A 6,207-nucleotide genomic window follows, 5' to 3' on the forward strand; every position below is an offset into this window, starting at 1 on the left:
AAGCGCTATGCGTTGTAATGGTATGCGATGTAAAAACCGCGTTGTAAAGGCATGCGTGGTAAAAGTATGCGTTGTAACGTCATACATCCTCCTGAGGGTACCGATGTTTACTGATTATACAAATACTACATGTTTGTGAAGAATAGTAATGAAGGGTTATGAACACAACCAATGAAACAGAGGATTAAAAAATATGACATCCAGCTCCTTTACATCCACTGACTGTGTCCTTCTCATTGCCCGCTGGCTATTCCTCCGGAAGTCTCCATGACTCTTCCACTTTGTGTTTGCTTTCTTCTGCTCCCGCGTCTTGGCACTTGGTGTGGTTGACTCATTGATTTGTCATCTTGTCTCCTCTTCTGCTCCTCCTTTCTATCGCACATTTCCTTCAAACTCTTGCCAGACCTGATGTCCCTTTTTAGTTTTCATTTATTTGTAGGTTGGGTCCACCCCTCCTCGTATTGATGCTGTTTCCAGGAGGTAGGTGCAGATTTTGTTACACTCTGAGCAGGATAACTGTAAGAATTCTGTTGATATAGATCATGTACCATCAAACCTCTCTCTCTCCTATCTAACTCTTACTCTTCCCTTTCTCTTATTTATCTTTTCAACTACTGCCTTATATCCAGCACCAAACTACAGTGCTTCATATCTACAGTGGAAATATCACTTCTAAGAAACATCTGAACTGTCCCTTCCTACCCTTCTAAGCAAACCAAGTATTGTTGCTCCCTTTTTCTCTCAATACTAAAATTGATGAATGAATGAACAAATATGTATAAAGCACAACTGTGACCTCAAAGTTATCCTGGCACTAGCCTACTAGAACAAGGACTTAGGGAAATATCTGGACCATTATACAGGGAAAATACATGTTTTAGTGCTTTCCTAAACTGGAGCAGATCCTGGCTAGCTCTTAAAGATTACAGGAGATTGTTCCAGAGTTGAGCAGCCCTGACTGAATATGCCCAATCTGACTTTCTGAAATTTGTGGATACACAGAAGATTAGTTTAAAGAGCGCAGATCTTTCAGAGGGTTATAAAGTTTGAATTTCCTTTGAAGAAAAGTAGGATCTTTTCTATGTATCGCTCTAAAAATAAGATGAATATTGATTAAAGGTGATCTTGGAAGCCAGTGAAGAGCATCCAAGGCTTGAGTGGAAGAAGGGTGTTTAGAATCATTCAGAGCAATCTTAGCGGCCACTACTTGAATCCGGTACAATATTTTAAGTAAAGAGGGGCAGATTTACTACTTCTGGTGCATCTCTGCTAATCAGCAGGGATGCGCCAGAACAGTTGCGACACGCCAAACCACCTGTGCGCAACCAGTGATGCACCGCATTTACAATGGGGCGCACCGTGGCGCACGGATGGGCAGATGTGGGTCGCATCCCCCAGCGGAAAGGCAGCACATTGCTGGAGTTGTGTCGCAAGCACAACGCAGCTCCAGCAAGGCTCGGGGTACCCCTATGCCTAACATGCTGCGTCAATCCTTACTCCTGCTTCAAGCAGGTGCAGGGTTTTGACGCAGCATGGCCGTAAAAGTGACCCCCCACCCCGTGCCGGAAAGCCCACATGTGGCGCAGGGCTTTACAACGTGATGCATCTCGCTAGATGCATCATGTTGTAAATACCCCGCAGCATGGCGCGGGCTCTGCGCCACTGCTGCATCACAAAATTGACGCAACGGCGGCGCAAATGTGGCATACGGGGCTTGTAAATCTGCCCCAGAGATTGGAGAACTAAGCAGAAGAGCATTGTAATAGTCAAGTCTGCTCAAGATCGAGCACTGCACCACCAGTGCCCTTGCAGACAGTGGTAGAAGAGGAACAATCTTTAAAAGAGCGTGGGGCAGGGCAAAATAAGTTGCCATGGTCTTGTTAACATGTACCTCCATAGATAGGTTGTTATCACAACAAACCCTTAGATTGCGGACCGCGGATGACATTTCAGGGCTACTTATATTCGTCCAAGACCAGATTTTAAGGGGAAGCCTGGCCAATGGTTTACAAGCGAGCCACAAAGAATTTCTATTTTTATCTCCATTATTAAACTTTAAGGAGTTGTGGTTCAGCTAGTTCGAGACATCTCTTAGACATTTGTGAAACATGTTCAACAACTCTGGCAGAGAAATGTCCAGCACGAGAATAAGCTGTGTATCATCCGGCGTATGATCTAATGATTTCAGCAAGAGGGCACAATTATATATTAGAAAGGGTTTGGCTTAGAGCTGAACCCTGAGGTATCCCATGTTCCACTGTTGTAAACACAGGGCAGAAAGGGGAGCGCAATATAGTTTGTGTCTTATCTGCCAGATAGGATTGAATACAGTCAAGCGCTTAACTGATCACCCCGATCTCCAGTAGTCTGAAAATCAGGATTTTGTGATTAATCATGTCAAAGGAGGCGGATAGATCAAGTAAAACCAGAGCCACCATTTGACCACTGCCTACTACCACCCGCAAATCATCTAGGGCAAGTACTATGTCTTTTTTTTAACACCTTCCTTTATATCTCTCTTCTAATAACATGTTCTTTCACCTTTAATCAGGTTTCTGTGCAATCCACTATATTGAAACCTATGCCTTGATATAGCTTGGATTGTTGATCGTCCTATTCTACTTCACTCGCTCAGCTCTCCTGATAACACTGGCTATAGTAACCCTGGGCGTAATTCGCAAAGTAGCGCTACGCATAGCTACGCAAAGTACACTTCGCACTACATGAGCTATGCGTAGCGCTACGCGAACTGCGTAGTGCGTAGTGCGCTGTTCATGATAATTGTAAAGTGCCGGCTGCTTGTCCGCACTGTGCAATCATTGAAAACGGCATCTTGCACAGTGCGAGCTGTCGTTTTCTGCCGCTCTAGTAAATTTTTACTCGATCGCCAGCTTTCTAAACGCGGACTAGTAGTTTCTCATCGCGAGCGGTCGCGAGCATATGTGACCACTCGCAATGAGAAACCTGACCTCCCCGCGTTGAGAATCTCGCCGGGAGGTTTATTTTCCACGCTTGCGATCGACAACTTGATGTTGCTGATCGCAAACGAGGAAAAAGTCTCACCGGGGTGTCATTTTGCTCGCTTGCGGTTGCCAACTTGACATTGAGGACCGCTAGCAAGCAAAAAATGACCGCTGCACTACACTACTCGTGTTCGCACTGTGCTACGTGCAATTCGCATAGTGGGAAGTAGCACAAACTTTGCAAAATACGCGAGCGTAGAGTAGTTGTATGCCCAGGGTTAGCCCATAGGTGATTCTCCACCTATTTCTCTGACTAATCTTTTTCAGTAGCATCTGACTCAGAGTCATACTAGCCCACTCCTCTACTAGCTGGCATCCCTCAAGGCTCATTCTACTTCAGCTTGTGATTTCTCTCTGCTCAAATCATCTACTCTTTTGATTTCTCTGTAAATCTCTGTGCAGGTTACAATTTCTTTTCTTTTCTAACTTTCCACCCACTCCTCCAGTCATGCCTATTTGACTGTTTCGCATTAATGGATGTTAAGACAATCACCAGTGCTGAACATACCTAAAATGTGGCCCCATGCCAGACATTCTGGTGTTCTCTATAATCCTACCGAGAGATTGAATCCCTTCATCACTACCACTGCTACAGCATCTCTGCAACAAATGGTAAACTTATGAAACATCTGCTCATGCATCCCATACAGCAAAATCATTGCCACCTACCAAAGTTCTCAGTAAATTGGGAGATTGTAACAGTCTGATGCCGTGCCACCCTCGATAATTATATTCGTCAAAGGTCAAACTTCGCTACCAGAGCCCTTTACAATCTCCAGCTCTTCCTAGCTCCACCAGGTTGGCTAGCCCTCCGCAAAAACAGGGTCCAATGTAAATTGCAAATGATTGTTTTGAAAGCTGTCTGTGGCTTCATAGCAGACTACATTTCTACTGCTCTGGCCAACTCTAATCATACCTAACCTATAGTCTGCCAATCAAGATCTCCTTCCATCATATTATTCTAGAAGCAGGCCCTTCTCCCTACTTGTTCCCTTACATTGAAATTGACTTCCTCCACTCAATGAGGTCAGCTTCTCCATCCAGGAATTTGGCCTAAAGAATCATCTCCTGCCATTGAGTCCAACATTCACTCCAACCGCTCACAGTTTTCGTACCTTGTAAATAAGTTGATTTAAGTAGTTTTACATTCCTTTCTGTGTCTGTTTGGATTTGCTGTGTATGATTTTGTAAAAATACAGTAGTTGCAAATTCATGTGCATAGCTGCCTGAATTCACTGCCGACATTCACAAGAAGGGTCAATCACTCTCATCACTTATTCTGAATCTATTTCTTTGTAACCACTCATCAATCTAAGATTCCATGTACCATAACCATTCTGATGTAAAACATTCCTGTTCAAAATGTTATGCTGGTAAAAAAAAAACGAATGAATAAATAAGTAGGATGTCTCAAGAGATCCTCAGGCCCTAATACAATGTAAATGAAAGCATGTCTTTCTCCTCCATGAAGATTTGTGTGAATCAATAACTGTCGGGAACATTTAAAGTCCTATTTCCTGATATTTGTAAGAGATTCCATATGCTGTATTGTGAACACTTCTACCCCTTTCAGGCTACATGGTTGGATAGGTGCCTAACCATTTTTTAAAAATTAAAAAATATATATTTTTAAAATATTCTATCACTATAACTAAATATCAATGAATTTGAAAGTATTACAATTACTACCCGAGTATTAATACACACCCCCACCCAAAACCCATGTTTACCATGCTTCCCTTCCCAGAGGAAAAGTGCCTAACCATTTTTAAATAATTTAAAAAATACATATTTTTCAATTATTATCACTATAACTGTGTATCAAATAATTCTCAAGTATTAAAATTAATTCCTGAGTATTAATACACTCCTTCACCCAAAATACCTGTTTCCCATACATCCCGTTCCAGGGAATAACAAAGCACATTTAATTTTTTTTAACTAAATATATTATATTGTAGATATATTAATATATCTATATATATAATTAAAAAAATAATAACAAATTATCTAATTTTTTAATACTCAGGTTTTAAAAATAACACTTGAGTATTAATACACTATGTTGGTGGTCAACATACTTGTTGCATCTTATAGCGATAACATATGTTTAGCAGATGCTTTTTGTTGTTACAATGTACAGTAGAGTAATCAGATTTGTAATGCATCCAAGTTCAACAATTTCTGTTATGTTAAGTAATGGAAAAGGATATTTATTAGGCACAAAGTACACCAAAAGGACTTTTGATGGTTGAGACTAACCATCTTTGGAAGAGGAGCACATCACGAAAAAGAAGGTTTTATTTATTTTCTGAAAAGGTATGGGACGAGGTGTTTTTTTTCACTCTATTGACATGGAGATCCAGAGGTGTGGTGACAGAAAAGGATTGACCACTGAAAGTGGATTCTTTGAAGAGGGGTTGTTTGAGGAGAAAAGCAGAGTGAGAGGATACAATTTTCTGGGGGTGTATTTGGAGATGGTATGTTTCTGACTTCTCCATCCTCATGACCTAACACCTTTGAAGTTCCAACTTCTGAATCAGACACACAAGACACACTTTGGTTAGTGTTACGGTTACTCTTTGCATAGAAAATGCACATGGTTGAATCTCCAATACCTTCAGACACCATGACCAATGACCATCAAAACTTCCCATGGTGGCTTCTGGTGCTGTTGTTTGCTGAGACATGTTTGATGCTGTTTGATCAGGATTTTCTTAACAAGTGTGGAAAATGGAAACATAGATGAGTCTTTAAAATAAGATATTTTCAGCCAGATTTCTCTGATCTGACCCTCCTAAAGTTCATCATATTTCCTTCACATAACAAAGTTGCTGAGGCCCTGTATTTATTTTTAATCTCTAGATCACATTTAGATCGGAGGGCAGGCAGGTGTTGGGGCTATCCATCGCGTGTTTAGCTGAGAAACAATGTAGTGAGAGAATAAAGATGTACAATAGGAAATTGCATGCTCGCTTTGTGCCACTTGGCCGAACTTTTCGTAATACACGTGACTTATACTAATTCTGAATCTTCAAAATGATTTCCATGCCGCGAGCTGGCTAAGGTGTCAGGTTTCAGATCTGTCACAGGACCGATTTTGAGGTTAACTGTTCGAACAGGCATCCCAGTTCTCAGCTTCCTTTCTCACGTGATGCAAACAAAGGTTATGCGTAACTTTTCG

The sequence above is a fragment of the Lissotriton vulgaris genome, chromosome 2_1, assembly GCF_964263255.1.
Source record: "Lissotriton vulgaris chromosome 2_1, aLisVul1.2, whole genome shotgun sequence".
In the NCBI taxonomy this organism is placed as follows: domain Eukaryota; kingdom Metazoa; phylum Chordata; class Amphibia; order Caudata; family Salamandridae; genus Lissotriton; species Lissotriton vulgaris.